The following is an 18,093-nucleotide window of genomic DNA, read 5'->3' on the forward strand; positions in this document are numbered from 1 at the left end:
GAACAGGAAGCAGGACTACATGGGCTTTTGGTCTGATTCAGCAGGTTCCCTCTTATGTGCATACTAACAAGCTTTCTTCTCTGGATAACGCATTGAATCTCATAACAGCCCACAAAATGTTTTGAACAGAGGAAAGATATGATGAATCGTGACATAATTTCAAGAGTCCCCCATATTCCAATGAACACTGAACCCTTTGGCTGAAAGGTAATTGGCAAAGAGCATAATTCCCTGTGGCCGACACTGTATATTTTCGTCTTTGCGTGGTATTTCCTACCTGTTGGTCTTCAATGACTGTCCAGCTATGCACACTCTGGATAATTTACCTGTATTTGAATGCCCTTCGGGTAATGACAGAAAACTAATAACCATGCAATCCCTTATATTTTTATCATTTAAAAAATCAGAGTATCAGACTTTTGAAAAGCATCAGAAGAATCACTGGCATCCCTAAAATAACCATTGGGGGAAGGAACTGGCAAGCTCATCAGGGGCTGTAAAGTGTTGACTATTTTAATACTGGTTGTCTTCAACCACGTATGGACAGATTCACAGAGAGAGAGAGAGAGAGAGAGAGAGAGACAGACACACCATACACCTCTTATTGGAAACTACTAAGGAACTTGTCACCAGTATCCAAAGGTAACTTATTCCATTGCCCTCTTGCTTCTGATTAAAGAATCAATATGGGATCTAAGCCAAAAGTCAGCATACTGACTGGAAGGTGAGGTGTTCCTTCAGCTACAAACTTAGCTGGGAGTAAGTCTAAAGACTTATTCACACTTGCCTTTCCTCCACTCTTTCCAGACACAGTCAATGATTTGCAGCTCCGTGTCCAAGTGCCCCTGCTTCCTCCCCTCCCTTCCAGAGCTTTCCTAGTAATAATCTGCACTTTTACAGCTCAATCAGAGCAAATGTCAATTTGCAGAACACCTGAATCAGCTCCGATCCAGCTTTAAAGAGTGTTTTATTGAAGGGAAAGCTTGGGGATGGGGGGCACACTTGGACATGGACCTCTACCTGGAAACAGTGGGGCAAAAGGTAAGCGTGTATAAGCTCTCACTAGACTCAGTGAGGCTTGCTTCTGAGTCACATTCATAGGATTGTGTTCCTAAGAGGCCTATAAAGCTAGAGCCTAGATTCATGGTAGAAAGAGATGGTCCCTGTCTATGCTGTGCATTCTGCACTAAACCAGCATACTCTTCCATTCACTCCTAAGAACTGTCTGTGGGAGCTATGGACTTTAGGCTAGAGCAGTGTTCTTTTAGATGGCAGCTGCAGAAGTAGACCACTGAGAGGAATTAATACCTTCAGCCTGGTGGGTAGGAAAACTCCCGCTCTGAGGAATTTCTTTGTAGCCAAACTGGCATATTACTATTATTAATTAATTAATTAATTAATACCCTACCCATCTGGCTGGGTTTCTCCAGCCACTCTGGGCGGCTTCCAGCAAAATATTAAAATACAATAATTACTCAAATATTAAAAGTGGCTTCAGATGTCAGATAGTTGTTAATTTCTTGGACATCTGATGGGAGGGCGTTCCATAGGATGGGCGCCACTACCGAGAAGGCCCTCTGCCTGGTTCCCTGTAACTTCACTTCTCGCAGTGAGGGAACCGCCAGAAGGCCCTTGGCGCTGGACCTCAATGTCCGGGCAGAACGATGGGGGTGGAGACGCTCCTTCAGGTATACTGGACTGAGGCCGTTTAGGTCTTTAAAGGTCAGCACCAACACTTTGAATTGTGCTCAGAAACACAATTGTGCTCTAGATGCCTGAGCAGTGTTATCAACTAACAAAAAGGTTCTGGCTTGCTTTTCTTTCACTACCCCCGAGTCTGCCAACAAGAAAATGTTGAAGTTTGCCCCTAGAAATAGCAAAATTGGCTGGGTTCAGCCCCCAGGCCCAACGACATTTGTTGAGCTCACTCCTGAACTCATCCACACACCCTCCAACATTTCTCCACTGAAAATAGGGACAACTATCATCCACACTACAAACATGAGCCTGAAGCTACAAACATAAGCCTGACCAAACTGCAGGAGGCGGTGGAAGACAGGAGTGCTTGGCGTGCTCTGGTCCATGGGGTCACGAAGAGTCGGACACGACTAAACGACTAAACAACAACATCATCCACACTATCTTGGATCTACCTCCTGGCTTTAGAACTGAATCCACTCTGGGTTCCTAGATACTAGATTTTTTTGTAAAAAAATAATTAAAAAATTCAGAAGTTGGCAAACCTGTCCCTGACCTTCTGAGTAAAGCCCCAAGTCACAAGGCTCTTCTAACAACTGTGACTGTGCATCATTTTTCATAAAAGCCAGGAATGAGCTTATACATGGTGATGACATTCGGCAAAAGTATTTCAAGCTTAACAGTAACAATAATCATAAATAGTTTTGGTTTTGCTTTTTATATACATTTTCTTCAGAATGACGTACATCCATGACAAATGGCAGAGGACACAACAAAGAAGCAAATATTAATCACCACTTTGGGCTACATTACAATGTCTTCGTATCTCCCTGTCTCTCTGTTATGCTCATGTTTCAAATATGAGTCACGGTCTCCTGGCCATTCACAAAAAAACATCCCTCACAATCAACATGTTATTCCAACAGAACATTGCAGCATCATTTCTCCAAGAGGCTTGGGAGAGATTCAAGCTTTCAGATTACAAGGCTGCAATCCTAACCCTACTGAAGGTTTTTTTGTGAGAACCATAGTTTTGAGGGAAACCTGCTCAATGGACTGGAAGAAGTTATGTCAGCTGATTTGCCTTAGAAACAGGGTAACATCCCTCTTTCCATGCCCATTATTCACTTCCTTGAAAACACAAAGAAAGATTCAAAACAGCCAACTTCCTGTTTTGACCCAACAGTAGCTTGAAGTATACCACAGTGTTATTATTTTTATTTATCAATTGTTGGAGAAGGGGAGTTTGGAAGAAGCTATCAGAGCTAGAGAGTGTCAGGCGTGCAACCCAATCTTAAACTTGCTTCTCTGAAGTAAATATGATTGGGTTTAATGGACCTTACTCTTTATTTAGTAAGTTTATTTAGCATTCCAGCCCGTATACCATGGCACTGCAGCAGGATCAATGGAAAACAGAAAACACTTGAGAATAGTTGGTATTCTGATGTATCTAGTTCATTAGCTAGTGATAAATGGAGAGGTTCCCCTCCCTTATTTCTGAAAGGGGGTTATATAACCAGTATTTAATATTAATACATTTGCTTGGTAATTGCTTTCATTTTAAAGTAAACAAACTATATGCGGGTTTTCTATTTGATCTTGGGTCCTTCCAGAGACCTTTTTTAATTTGCGAAATGTATAATTGTGGACTTAAAAATATCCAAATCTGGGTAGGGAGTCCTCCATGGCAAAGACTAAACAAGTTTCATGTAGTTTTGAATCCAAGTGGGAACTTTCATGTTTGGAAATTGGATTTTATTTCGCTCACAGAGCTACAGTTCTCAGTGTTCCCGAGAAAGAGGGACTGCCTATTAAACTACTTTGAGAATTGGAGCTGAATCACTCTCAGCACTTTTAACAAACGGCAGTTCCCAGGATTCTTTGGGGGAAGCTGTGCCTTTTTAAAGTGGCATAATACTACTTTAAATGTATGGTGAAGATGAGGCCTAGGAATGAGGTGGTAGTTTAATAAATGAAGGCTTCTTTCCTCTGAAAGAGGTACTTCAGGTTCTACTGCAAAATGCCTTATTTACTTGCATTTCCTACTGCATCTTCCACACATACTCTCCCCAGAAATTCTGGTGAAATGTCTTAATCCAATTGTACCAAGCCCTTTTGGTCTGATTGCCTATCTTTGGTTTCTACTGGTTTTTCAGATTAGGTGGTATATTGTTCCTTGTTGGCCTAATAGGCAAGTCTTTTATTGTTTTGTGCACTCTCACATTTGTTGTTTTGTTGGCTGATGTGAGACTAAATTCCCACTGAGATTGGTCTGACAATATGATATCTGTTATGCCCACAATTACCCTGTCTTTATAAGCTCCTGTTTAGCACTCCATGGTTACAGTGTTTGGCCAGGGTGTGCACAACAGTGATAAAATCATCTGCAGTTTCTTGACTCAGCAAAGGTGGAGGTGAAGGAGGAGGAAAGAGAGCTGCTGCTGCTACTCTTGCTACTATTTGTAATCCAGGCTGTAAGAATGGCGAGTGAAAAGCAAAGAAAGAAAAAGAAACAACAGAAACAAGGTTTTAAAAGAGAGAAGAAAAGGGGGGGTGGAGAGAGGGAAGATGGATGGGGGTGGGGTTGGGTGGCGGTGTTTCTATTATGTTTAATGTGTGTAGAGTTTGGTGTCAGCGTTGTTTGTGTTGTTCACTTGTGTTCCTTTGGTGGTGAGAGAGGTTATCCTTAATAAAATATTAAAAAAAAAAAGAAACAAGGTTTTAAAACCTGAAAACAGAAGAAAGTGAAATAAATGTATCCTATATCATTCTTCCCATGTCCTGTCCCCCCCCATAGGTTTGTCCCTAAATGGCTTCCACTAGAAAAGGGACAGAGGGAGAAACTGAAGAAGTAGGGGATGAAAAGAAGAGAAAGGCGAGTTAATTTTTAGGAAACAATACATGAATAAAGCTACAGTGTTTGCATCCATAACTTGCCTCCTAAGTTCTCTTTAACAGGAGTGAGACACAATTTCATTTCATTTCATTTATTTTAAAAAGCTCTAGTGCTAGAGGCCCTGGAATAGTCAGAAAGCACTAAAGGCACATTTATAATGCTATGGATCCTGGAACACAAACGGTTTAACTTTAAGAAATTTTATTTTCAAAATTTGAGTCCCTTGCCCAGCTGGGTTACGAGATTTGAGACATTAAAAATGGCTTCTGGGTTGATACAGAAACCAAAGGGATACCAAGCGAATGCTGCAATTGCTCCATTGGAGGAAGCTGTGGCTGATATTGTCTGTGGCCTACAGGCCAAATAATCATTTGATAGAGAGACAAAATCTATGACATTTAATACCAGGTGCCAGAAGCTGAGGATGAAGACAACAATAATAGGCTGCTGTTTTATTGGTGTTGGGCTAGAGCATACATTACTACTTTCCCCCCAATTCTCTTCCATTTCTTCACATTTTAAAAAAGGTTTTGCCCTACTTTAATCATTTGAGAGAAATGCCCCAAAGTTGCAGGTTATTAGAGCTGTCATTCTCAAAACTGTCATCTCGTCACCTACCCTCCCTTTGAGATTTCAGGAGACTCCCTGAATTTAATTTGCATTTCTTAAATTATAGTGAAAGTGCTCACAGCACTTGGCTTTTTTAAATATAGTTTGGAAGTGACATTAAAATAAATGACACTCCTGCTCTCAGTTTCATTCCCAGGACCTTTATCCCACTCAGACACATCAACTCTAGGGGGTCGATGTGTCTTCAGTCCCTTCATAATTGGTTGGAAAAGGGTCGTGTATCGCCATGCATTGCAGCTTCAGCGGCTGGCTCCTCCAGAGAGCTCAGCCTCCTCCAGATGATGCAACAATGCGCGCACATCACTCAAGTTATGTCACATGAGCACAATGCATGACATGAGTGGTCGCACTGCGTGCCAGGCACCGGGCCCCCTCAGTCTTGCGGGTAACCTGGTATCTCTGATCCCACTCTCAGGAAAAAGGCTGTAGAAAGAAATGTCCTGGCCTTCTCCCAGCCTTATCCTTTCTGTCAAAGTAGTGGGATGTTTTTCTTCAAACTTTCTAGGAGCATGTGAAAGAAAATTTCCCAAGTTTTATTGTTGCACCAATAGGAAGTGATTCATAAATGAAACAGAAAAATAATCACTTGGTTGGGTCACAGTTTGCCCCACCATAATTCAGCCCATTTATGAAGGTTTACCTCACTTGATCCCAAAAAAATGGGTTTAAATGCAATGCAGCCACAGAAAAAAATGGAAGCATTGTGCTTGAAATATTTGATCACAGTGGCAGACACTAAATGAGATCTCTTGTGAAAGCTGAGATTAAAAATAGACTGATGAAAGCAAATACAATTGCTTCTCATTAATGTCAACATTGGTGATTTAAGATGAAGGGAAGGGCAATGGCTTTTCACAACACACTCCAGCAGCAACCTCCCAAACAGTATAAAACCATATTTGATTGCTTCTCTGTGCAGTGGTTATAACTTGTTCCAAAGTGTGAAGCCCTCCAAGATAATGAACCAATTAAATTTGAGTTTGTAATAGTTTCTGGGGGAAATTTATCCTCCAGGAAGGCCACTTCATATGAGATTTGTTCTGATACTTCGAGTACAAAATTCACATTTATAGGTCCAATGTGAAATGCACCCATGTGAATTCTCAGATGAGATTACTTCTTCAAAGAGAAACAGAACACTCAAGAAGAAGCATACTATGTAATGAGTTTTCCACATATGCCTCCCCACTTCATTTAGTCAGCTTCTAAGGACTGGTTTTCCATTCGTCTACCACTAGAAGAAACAGAGCCTTTTCATTAGTGGAACCAACACTGTTGAACATCACCCCTAAGGAAGCCCACCTGACCTCATCTTCATTTTCTTTTTCAATGCTCTGTCAAAACCTACAGATTCAAGCAAGCTTTGAGGGAGGCTGGGGGGAAGCTGATGGTTTCATTGAGTCTGAGATATTGATAGATAGTTGTTGGAGGGTACATTATACACACAGTAAATGATATTGCCAATAGTGAGATATGCATTCTAGTGTCTTAAAATGCTCAGTATTGCAGTTTTGTGTGTGTGTGTGGTGGTGGTGATTATGCAATATGCCTGTTCTTTATGTCACACATCATTTGAGATTAGAACTGTGATATCAGCCACAATGATTGATAAATGGGATATAATGGGAAGAAGTCTAATGAAGTAGCCCGTTGCTACAAAAACCTGTTTCACGGTGAAGCACCTTTCAAGATTTCACAGTACTCGAGGTTTTCTTGGCCTGCAGACTAAGAGGATGACTCTTCTGGAAAATCACCCAACTATTCCTTAGAAGGGGAACAGTTTTGTATTTATTCCAAAGCAAGAATGGTGTCCTGTTGTGATCATTCTCATATATATAACATTTAGAGCATTAGGGAAACACATTTGGGAAATTCCCAGGCCTGTACATGGTGATTGATGGCTTTGGAATTTGAAAAATGTAACTCAAATGTCACTTATGAAATACACCTGGGCTGTGCTTAGTTACCTGTGGGAAAGCAGCAATATATTTCATACCACTCCACATGCCAAGATGGAATGATTTTGTCAGAGATGTGTTGTCAAAGGCACCGAACACATTATTTTCCTCCCAAGTGTGTGCCTTCATTCCTATTGGGTGAAACACGTTTGAATACAGAGGTGTGTGGAGAAAGAGCTTAGCAACAATACTCTGCTCACTCTGGCTTGTTTGTTTGTTTCTGTAAATGCACTGGCCGTGGGCATACAACATTAAATTAAGTTTTGGCAGCGGTAGATAGGCAACATGAGAGCAATTTCTTTCGCGGTTGTTGGTGAAAGTGCTTTTTCAGAACGAGCCTCTGAAATGAAATAAAATTACAGCAAAAAAAAACAAACACAAACCAATTGTGCTGATAATGCCATTGTTTCTGAGGGGAGAAGCTAACACTCTACTTAAAGAAGCTTTATGAGACAATATCACATTTTCATGCATTAGATTATCTTGCAAACTGGATCAGGTCTGTTATGGGGTGGCAAGGATGAGAACAGAGTTAGTGATTTCAAAAGAACTGCCTCCCTATTCCTCCTACACCTGCACTACTTTGTTACTATTTTATGTATCCCCTCCTGGATAGACAAATAGCCTAGTCCAGCGGTTCTCAACCTGTGGGATCCCAGATGTTGTTGGACTACAATTCCCATCATTCCTGAGCTCTGGCCTTGCTGGCTAGGGGTGACGGGAGTTGTAGTTCAACAACATCTGGGGACCCACAGGTTGAGAAAGGCTGGCCTAGTCCATGGGTAGGCAAACTAAGACCCGGGGGCTGGATCCGGCCCAATCGCCTTCTAAATCCAGCCCACAGACGGTCCGGGAATCAGTGTGTTTTTACATGAGTAGAATGTGTCCTTTTATTTAAAATGCATCTCTGGGTTATTTGTGGGGCATAGTAATTCATTCATTCCCCCCCAATATAGTCCAGTCCCCCACAAGGTCTGAGGGACAGTGGACAGGACCCCTGCTGAAAAAGTTGGCTGACCCCTGGCCTAGTCATAGTTATCTATCTCCTGGAAACCTCCATGACTGTATTAAACTACTGCAGTGCATTGAACCAGAGGGGCTGCATTTGAAGACTGTTTGGAAACTTCAACTAGTTCAAAATGCAGCTGCAAAGACTTAATTGGAAACAAACAGATCTGATCAATTCTTCAACATCTTCACTGCGTGCTGTTGCTTACCTTTAAAGCCAGATACAGTTTGGGCATGAGGTTACTTGCAGTAACTGGACATGGGGGGGAGGGGTGGCGCTGTGGTCAAAACCACTGAGCCTCTTGGGCTTGCCAATCAGAAGGCTGGCGGTTCGAATCCCTGCGACGGGGTGAGCTCCCATTGCTCTCACCCAGCTCCTGCCAGCCTAGCAGTTCGAAAGCACACCAGTGCAAGTAGATAAATAGGTACCGCTGCAGAAGGAAGGTAAATGGCGTTTCCATGCGCTCTGGCTTCTGTCATGGTGTTCCTTTGCGCCAGAAGCGGTTTGGTCCTGCTGGCCACATGACCTGGTAAGTTATCTGTGGACAAATGCCGGCTCCCTCCGCCTGAAGCGAGATGAGAACTGCAAGCCCATAGTCCCCTTTGACTGGACTTAACCATACAGGGGTCTTTTACCTTTACATTTTACCTGCAGTAATGCTTCACCCTGCTTATGAAATTCTTTTGTGGGAAAGATTTGCCTGGCAGCACCTACTTTGCTATTTCTTCAGCACCAGGCAAAGGACTTAAAAAATCCCCCCCCCCCCTAGACTCTTAGTTGCTAAAATTCCCACTTCTTTGCTGAAAGTTTTTAAGCAGCTGTTTGATACTTTTAAAATGTTTGCTGTTTTCTTGATATGATATTGGTCAGGTTTTTGTTGTGTAAGCTGTTATGAGAACATAAATTAATTCACTTTAAAAAATATCTAAATGGAGTAGATAAAAACAACAACAACAACAACATGCAATGGTATGTAACAAATAAAACTGAGCAGTATATCAAAAAATAAAAATGAACGAAGGTTGGGCAGACATGAGTTTTAAAGAGTGGAATGCATATAGATTTTAAAGAGGCATTTAAAGGTCATTACTGTTCCCAGTATTTTTTTATTGCTGTCTTCAATATTTACACTAAAGTCTGGCTCAGACATTTAAAAAGCAAACGCAAGATATGTAGCAAACAACAGTAGCTTCAGCTAATGCATTTTTCTGCACAAGCATCCTGTGATCTAGGCCAGGCCAGGCCAGGGCAGACCAATCTAGTTTCTCTTAGTTTACAAAGAAGAGGAAACTTTCTACTTTTCTCAATATTGCAAAATTTCCAATGCTGAGATAACCACAATGGCACCAGTACGTCACAACTTTTAAAGGTACAAAAGGTTTCTTGCTATCTGGACCTGACATTCCTACCAGGGGAGCCGACTTGGACCCCAGGTTATGGGTGTCCTGTGCGTGTGATGTCCTGATGACATGTGCCTCCCCCAGCCTCAGAACTAGACTTCTTCTCGGAGATGCTGTCCAAGGCTTTGCGAGACCTCACAAGTTGCAGTGTGGGTGCTGAACCCCCTATAGTTGGTGCCCCTGGTTCTTACTGACTTCCTACACAATTTCCTCTCCAGATCTGCAGAGGTGATCTCAGTGCAACTCTAATCCTTTTCAGGCATTTGGTGTTATGGAGTAAACATGTCAGCAGGGCTCTAGGGGTGAGTATGCTAGTTCCTCACCCCATCCCTTTCTCATCTTCCTTCACAAGTTTGATGGTGATCTTCTGAAAAGAGGAGACTTCTGTACTCATGGAGGCTCCCCTTGTATTTTAGAACTCTGGAAAATCAGGATTCTAAAATGTGTGGGAAACTCTGAGGAGTACAAAAGGCTTCCCGCTTCACAAGGTTGCCCTCCAGAATGGTGATGCAGTGGAAGTTTTGCACTTGTCCCCAACCCCTCCTCTCATATGTTAACTACCGGTATATTGTAGGTTTCTACATTTAAATATGGCCCTGATGACAATAATTTTCTCCAGCATCTTTTGAAACTGATAAACTCGAAGCCTAAAGGCTGGCATCATGCAGGTGTGCTAGGGTTCATTCCTACCCATAAAATAGTTGTGATCCAGAGGATTTATACATAATTCACCCCCAAAAAGGCCACCTCGAGTACTGGAATTGCAGTAGACATGTGCGCCTAGGTGAATCAGGTCCTCGTACTAGTCCTTTAATACTATCTCAATCACATGTTAATCCCATACCTCTATGTGGAGGAAGCTACTACAGTGGTACCTTGGGTTAAGTACTTAATTCACTCCGGAGGTCTGTTCTTAACCTGAAACTGTTCTTAACCTGAAGCACCACTTTAGCTAATGGGGCCTCCTGCTGCCGCCGTGCGATTTCTGTTCTCATCCTGAAGCAAAGTTCTTAACATGAAGCACTATTTCTGGGTTAGTGGAGTCTGTAACCTGAAGCGTATGTAACCTGAGGTACCACTGTACTGTAAAGAAAGGGCTAACTCATTTATGTAGTGTTTTTGGCATGTTATAACACGTCACCATTTAGCTAGGAACTGACAGATTAAAAGTCTCAGGCCTTCAAGCACACCAATAGAGACACATATACTTGATTTCTACATTAATTCATAATTAATATAAATGGTATATTATAGTTACTTGTCTGATGTCCTCACTTTATCGTGCAGTACTACTTCTGAAGATTTTGGGGGGGGAGGGGGAACAAAATGTTAAGTTGAAGAAATGAGGATGAAATGTGTCATTTCTGCACCATGATGTGCTTAATGTGGAGGTAGGCAATGCAAGGGGCTCTTTCCTAACAGCGATAAAAATAATTCATATTGAAAGTCTCCCAGTACCTGAAGGATGTAATTATCTTGTGGTGGCCACACCTCCTGTCATACCCTACTGCTTAATTACACAGTTTCACCAGAATTGTTATTCTGCTCTGAGTAATGCGGAGTGGAAGAGAGAGCTGAGGAGAAGGTCTGTAACAGAATAAGGAAGCTGACAAAACAACGGAAAACAGGCGTGGGTTCTGGCACAAAATTATCTCCCGATAAAGTTTGGATAAAAGAGAAAGCCAGTGATATTAGACAAAAATTCTGAAAACCCTGAGGAAAATCCCCCACAGACCCACGGCGGAGCTGAGATAGAGTGGGTCACTGTAAGCAACAAGGAAGCCATTGATCAAGCCTCAAATCCCCTTAACAAAAAGGTGATTATCAAGCCTTGAGCTGCGGCCTTGCTTCGCACAAAGAGTAAGATATCATGTTGAGCTGGGCTCAGCGGCGATACATACTGCTGACAGCTCAGGCTGTGTTTGGCCACTCATTCTAGTATTCTGCTTAAAAGGGCCACAAATAACATGCGAGAGAATGAAGTACAAAAGGCCTATGTTGAAATAGAAATTAGGGCTTGGCACAATCCTGCTCTCACGTCCCAGTGTCTCATTACCCAAGTATGGCGGAAAGGTTGGTTGCTGTTGCACTGTTGTCTGGCGCCAAACATGAAGGGGAATTCTCCCATAGCATCCTGTCTGCTACCTCGTATTTGCTTAATTATCTGTGCAGTGCGGGGAAAGGTTCTGCAGCTTCTCTAAGGGTGTTCAGAGCTGAATTAGCTCATGCTCCAGAGGCATGTTGGATGCTTAGATATTTGGATGACTATTAAATGAACATGGCTATAGAAATATATTATGGTGTGGGTTTCGGAGATTTAGGGGCATGTGCACACTGAATGATAATGCACATTCAGAGCTGGACGCTGGTGCTTTTTGGGGGTGCTGTACACACGATGTCCTCCCTGTGTCACCAATATCCCACACTGTTTATCAATCTGAGGTCCATTCTGCTGGAACGGCGATCATCCATTCTGTGCTGAGAACGCACTTCTCATGGTCTTGCTGCCTACACAGAAAATATTTTCTCAGGTCATCTCACATTGGGACAGACCTACTGATGTTGCAGGTCTTTGCAACCCCCCTTTATCATGTGTAACTTGTCTACGAATGAAATAAAAAAAATAGGAAGCAGTGCAGTAGCTTAGCCTCCTCTGTATACCAATACATACCTTGGTATATGAGTATATGAACACACTAATGTCCAAGCCCTCTCATTTGAAAGATTTCAGAAAATGCTTTTTTAAGAAAAAAGGTATGTGGAAGCAGTAATTGAGGGGAGGGGAATAGATAAAACTGTTGCACGCTAATTTGAAAACATGCCCATCTGTCTGTAGAGACAACACAGATGTTAGCTGTTGCTTTGGGTGATATCATCACATAAAGTTGTGTACAACTGCAAACCACTATGTATGCTAAAGGACGCAGTGGAAAAATGACCCTGGATGTTTCAAGGCTATGTGTGCACACAACCTTGCAAGTTTCCTGCTTATTCATCTTATCCTTCACCTTGGGCAGCAATGTGTCATGAGAACAGGCTCAATGGAAGCTAGAGGACAACTAAAACCTACAAGTGAGTACAGGAAAATTCCATTCTGCATGTACCTCCTGCCACAACCACTTTGCCATCCCTACCAGGACATCAAGTCCTCAAATATTTGACAATCTCTGCTAAGCCTTTGTTTGGAATGCCGTGCTATTATGCTTTCATTATTGCTCCTTGAAGAAAATTCTGTAACAAAGCATGTTAACCCCAAAGTGGCAGACAAGCTGATAAAATAAATTAAAATTGGCAAGCTCTATAAATGTGAGAAGCTTACAGCTGATCAACACAAACAAAATAGTTTCAGCAAAGTTTTATATGTTTCCTTTGGGGAGCATGTTTTCAGTTTCTATTATGTTATTGGACCCTGGAGGTAACATTCAAATCTTTGGACCTACAGAGACTGGAATTCTACACAGGGAAGTAGCAAGTCCCATTCAAATCCATGGTGGTTGCCCACTACTCAGAGAAGAGCCAGGAAAACTAATGAACGTGATTATTTCAATAGGTCTATCCTGAGTAAAATTTAATTGAATACCATGCCATATTCTTTGACTAACAACTCATAAATCATTTTTAGCTGATTAACCATTTCCTCTTTAATTTATTAATTCATTTCATTTAAATTACCTATGATCAAAACTTCAGTATAAGTGACTATTTGAAATATTGAAGAAAGTGAGAGATTACATAAATTAATTACCAAAAGCTGCTTGCTGTGAGACATAGAGGTCAGCTTTAATATTTTCTTTCTGTTTTCCTTTACAGGGAAACATATAACCAAAACAGACTTTAAAAATAAGCATGCCTTTAACTCGCTACTTTACTCATTAAAATTTGCACTCACTGGTTAAAGTGATAGCCAGCGATTATTAGAGCTTGTAGTTCTAGTTATTAAAGTCTATGCTTTGGCATTTTAATTATACTGAATATGGTTGGCTTACGCTAGACTGTGTAATTATTTGTCATTAATGCTTTAATGATGCTGCATACACTTTCACAGTGCAATCCTATACATGCCTACCCAAAAGTAAATCCCAACGAGTTTAATGGGATTTACTTCCAGATATGTGTATACAGGGTTGCAGCCTCAGTGACTTAAGCTGGGACTGTGGGCTCAATTTTTATCACCAGCTGAAACTTTGCTAGGCGTTAGTATACTGTACTAATTTTGGAAATGTTGTGTCTAGCTGTATCAGGAACGGACTTTAGTTTTTCAAATTTCAGTGAAGGCAAAAATTCAGTGCCTCCCCCCACCTCTTACCCTCCATTAAACCCTATTCACTATGCCATCACTGCAACACCCGGCAGCACCCCCTAAGCTTGGCATCCAGCGCAGTAGAACTGGTCACACTGCCCTAAATCCACCTCTTACTATAACTTGCCACTGCTGCAATGTACACCAGATACATCTTTATTAATAATAATAATAATAATAATAATAATAATAATAATAATAATACCCTGCCCATCTGGCTAGGTTTCCCCAACCACTCTGGGTGGCTTCCAACAAAATATCAAAATACAACAATTCATCAGATATTAAAAGCTTCCACAGGGTGGATGCCACTACCGAGAAGGCCCTCTGCCTGGTTCCCTGTAACTTGGCTTCTCGTAGCGAGGGAACCGCCAGAAGGCCCGCAGTGCTCGACCTCAGTGTCCGAGCAGAAGGATGGGGCTGGAGACGCTCCTTCAGGTATACTGGGCTGAGGCCGTTTAGGGCTTTAGAGGTCAGCACCAACACGTTGACTTGTGCTCAGAAACATACTGGGAGCCAATGTAGGTCTTTCAGGACCGGTGTTATATGGTCTAGGCGGCCACTCCCAGACACCAGTCTAGCTGCTGCATTCTGGATTAGTTGTAGTTTCTGGGTCACATTCAAAGGTAGCCCCACGTAGAGCACATTGCAGTAGTCCAAGCGGGAGATAACTACAGCATGCACTACTCTGGCGAGACAGTCCGCAGGCAGGTAGCGTCTCAGCCTGCGTGCCAGATGGAGCTGGTAGACAGCTGCCCTGGATACCGAATTGACCTATGCTTCCATGGACAGCTGTGAGTCCAAAATGGCTCCCAGGCTGCACACCTTCAGGGCCACAGTTACCCCATTCAGGACCAGGGAGTCCTCCACACCCACCTGCCGAAAGATTTCCTGCATGTATTGAGTTGCTTCCTGAGCTGATTCTAGCATCCACCAAAGCCTACACACAAAAATAATCACAGGAGCACCAGCTTGTATTGATTTTTACTAAGTTAAAACATTCTCAGTGTGAATCACCAGTGTCTGCATTCCAAATGGAGCCAACTCCAAGAGAATATTGATATGACAAACGTATATCAGTTTTCTACCACTTTAACTGTCATGGCTTCTCCCAAAGTATCCTGGAATCTGTAGCGTCGTAAGGATGCAAAGCTCTGCCAGAGATTTAAAGTTCTGAGAGTTCTCTAGGGAACAGAAATTCCTGTTAAACTAGTTGACGTCGGGGGTACAGATAACCCTTAGTTGGAACAATTCATACAGGGCTTAGAGTTTCTGTGTCTTCTATAGATTTCATGCCTTCTGTCTGCTAAGGCAATCAAATAAATAACACTTTGTGGTGATGACAGGAAGACTTGGAACTTGTATTTAACTGAATTCCTTCCAGGAAATGTAAGAAATGTTTTCCACAGTTTCTCACTTCAACTGGGTTGATGGTATTACATTGTGGATTTAATTAACAAAAAGTATTTTTGAAATACTCTAAATCTGACTAATCCACCTCTCTCCACCAGGGACCCCTTTCCCTTAAGCTCTGTGCTGTTTGCATTCACGAAGGGTCTTCATGCATGATATTGCTGCCTCCTGAAGTGCTTTCTCATATCAGACTGTGCTCCACCTTGGATCCAGGAGGTGAAAAATATAAAACAAAAGGTTAACTGGGGGCTCAGCCTTGTTAATCTTGCGCTAAAATGGAAAGCTGATGCTCAGAATTAAATTAAGAAAAAAGAGCCATTAGCATATGCTTAGGAGTATCCAACTCTCTCCCCATTCATAAGAACACAGTTATATCAAAGGGTAACAGGGGTAGGCAACCTAAGGCCCGGGGGCCAGATGTGGACCAATCGCCTTCTCAATCTGGTCCACAGACGGTCCGGGAATCAGCGTGTTTTTACATGAGTAGAATGTGTCCTTTTATTTAAAATGCATCTCTAGGTTATTTGTGGGGCATAGGAATTCGTTCATTCCCCCCCCCCCAAAAAAAAAAATATAGTCCGGCCCACCACAAGGTCTGAGGGACAGTGGACCAGCCCACGGCTGAAAAAGGTTGCAGACCCTTGGGTTAATATTACCACCAGGTCACCAAAGTGCATGTCAAGGTGATGACTGGTAGAGAACGGGGAAGCACCCACAAGGTAGATTCCTCATTTGCTCTTTTCACTCTTCCTTCTGTTCTTGTATTGAGAGAATAATTCATCACAATCAGGACTCTCCATTTGGCCCAAATATGGTGTCAGGTGTGGGACAGGTAAAAACAGCTGGACTGGAAGGGGATTTGCTAGCGCTGACAACCAGCAGCTTGTGAAGTGCTGTGCCTTTGCCCGCATGATTTGACTAACTTATGTCCCATGACTTTAGTTAGTGCAATTAACTGGAGTGAGCCAACTGATTCTTCAATGTAGGTCGATAGTGACAAGCTTGGCCAGGAAACCCAGTGCATGTGGACCGTGGTGGTCAGGTGAGCAGCTGTAGTTGCTTCCATACATTTCCTCATTTCCTCTTTCTCTTAGAGCTGCCATGCAGACATTAGTAAAGGCTGCAAAGATGGAGGTAACCTTAGTCCATAGGATCTTTTGCAATGTGATGGGAGAGACACCACAGTTTTTACACTAAATTGTAAGCATACAGACATGGACTGTGTTGTTTTTTTAAAAGCTTTAGGTGGTATTTTGTCAATGTTCCTGTAGTTATTTTAACATCGAGCAGATGTTTGTTTGTTTGATTGCCATACCACCCTTCATCTGAAGATCACAGGGTGGATTACTATATATATATATATATATTAAAAATACATAACATAGTAACAAACAAAAACAATCCCCCTATTTTCAGATAGAAAAGAAAGAAAGAAAAACAAAACAGAAAATTAAAAGAGCAAATAAAATACACCTGCAAAATACAAACTCAAAATTACATAGAAGAGAAACCGACCCAGAAGTGACATGCCCTTTTTTTAAATGCAATCCTTTCCCAAATACAACACAGAGTGTGGAAGTTGAGGAATAATTTGACTCAAGATATTTCTTGTTAGTTGCTGGTTATGCTTATGCTGTAGAAAGAAAGAAACATAGGAACGCACAGCCCCCACCGTCATAACTTAATGCAACTGTGTTTTACGAAAACGTCGTCTCTCCGGAGAGCCCAGAATAAATGCTTTTTCTAGTGTTTTGGCATTCTCAGTCTAAATCCTAGCCCTATCCTAAAAGGGCAAGTCACAGAGTAAAATTAAAAATAAAACAGCTCGCATGTTTGTTTACAACTGTTTAAGAAGTATGTAAAAATATACGAACCAGGCCAAAGGCCTTTCTAAATAGCATCTTGTTTTCCACAGTGGCCAAGCAGTTGCCCCCTGGAAGCCCACAAACTTGACATGAGAGCAGCAGCCCTGGCCTGGTGATGTACAGATTCAAAACTTATCAACTTCCTTTGCCCAGGGTGGCCAACGTGCACTGCATGGAGGCTTGTTCCACGCCAGAGAGGTACTAAAATGAGCTCCTTTCTCGAGAGCTGAGACCATGTGTAATTATTCAGATTCTTTACTGCGGGAAGCATGCCAGAATTATGATAGCTATTCTCCTCTCTGCCGATAAGCAGATGTTCCAATTCTTCTTATTGTACCTCCCATGAAATCAAAGCTCTGCTTCCAGGAAGGTAACACAATGAGATTGAAAATTTAAGTCTGAGTTGTTCCCCCCTGCTCCAGCTCTTGCTGAGCGTCACGAGGCTTCTCTGCAGAGCTCCCTCCGGGGGTATGGGAGGAGGTTTGCCAAGGTCAGAAATGTCCTGCGCTGGTCTGACATAATATATGTGTGTCATGATAAGTAGACCGGAGGTGGGCCAGAGCATAAATCGGAAAAGATTTTTAGGGCAGCAAATTAATTAAGAGCAGACATCAAGTAAAAAAGGAATGTGCTTTTCCCTCCCCCAACAAGAAGGTTTGTTCCAGGCAGCCACGCTTCCATTAAAGCACATTGCATTATTATTTGTGTGTTTTATTTGTTTTTAATTTTTAAATAGTTTTTATTTGGTTTTACAAATTCATGTTCACATTCAAAATCACAAATACAGTAATAACAAATACACGAGATTCTTCTGAATCTCTAGACTTCACTCCTCTGCTCTGTGGGCTTTTTATTTAACCTTTTCAGCTGCACACTATAAGTCACTCTAATTTTCCAGTTCTCTGTTGTGTCCAAAGTCTTTGT

The 18,093-nt window shown here is 42.0% G+C and overlaps 1 long non-coding RNA gene across 1 annotated transcript in view; it reads left to right on the forward strand.

Moving 5' to 3' along the window:
* Positions 1 to 18,093, forward strand: part of LOC144329184 (uncharacterized) — a 90,793-nt gene that overhangs the window by 17,998 nt on the left and 54,702 nt on the right. Inside the window, exon 2 of the long non-coding RNA XR_013394603.1 lies at positions 17,220 to 17,367. This is a non-coding gene — a long non-coding RNA (uncharacterized LOC144329184). The remainder of the gene's footprint in view (positions 1 to 17,219; positions 17,368 to 18,093) is intronic.

Source organism: Podarcis muralis, chromosome 1, assembly GCF_964188315.1.
Source record: "Podarcis muralis chromosome 1, rPodMur119.hap1.1, whole genome shotgun sequence".
NCBI lineage: Eukaryota > Metazoa > Chordata > Lepidosauria > Squamata > Lacertidae > Podarcis > Podarcis muralis.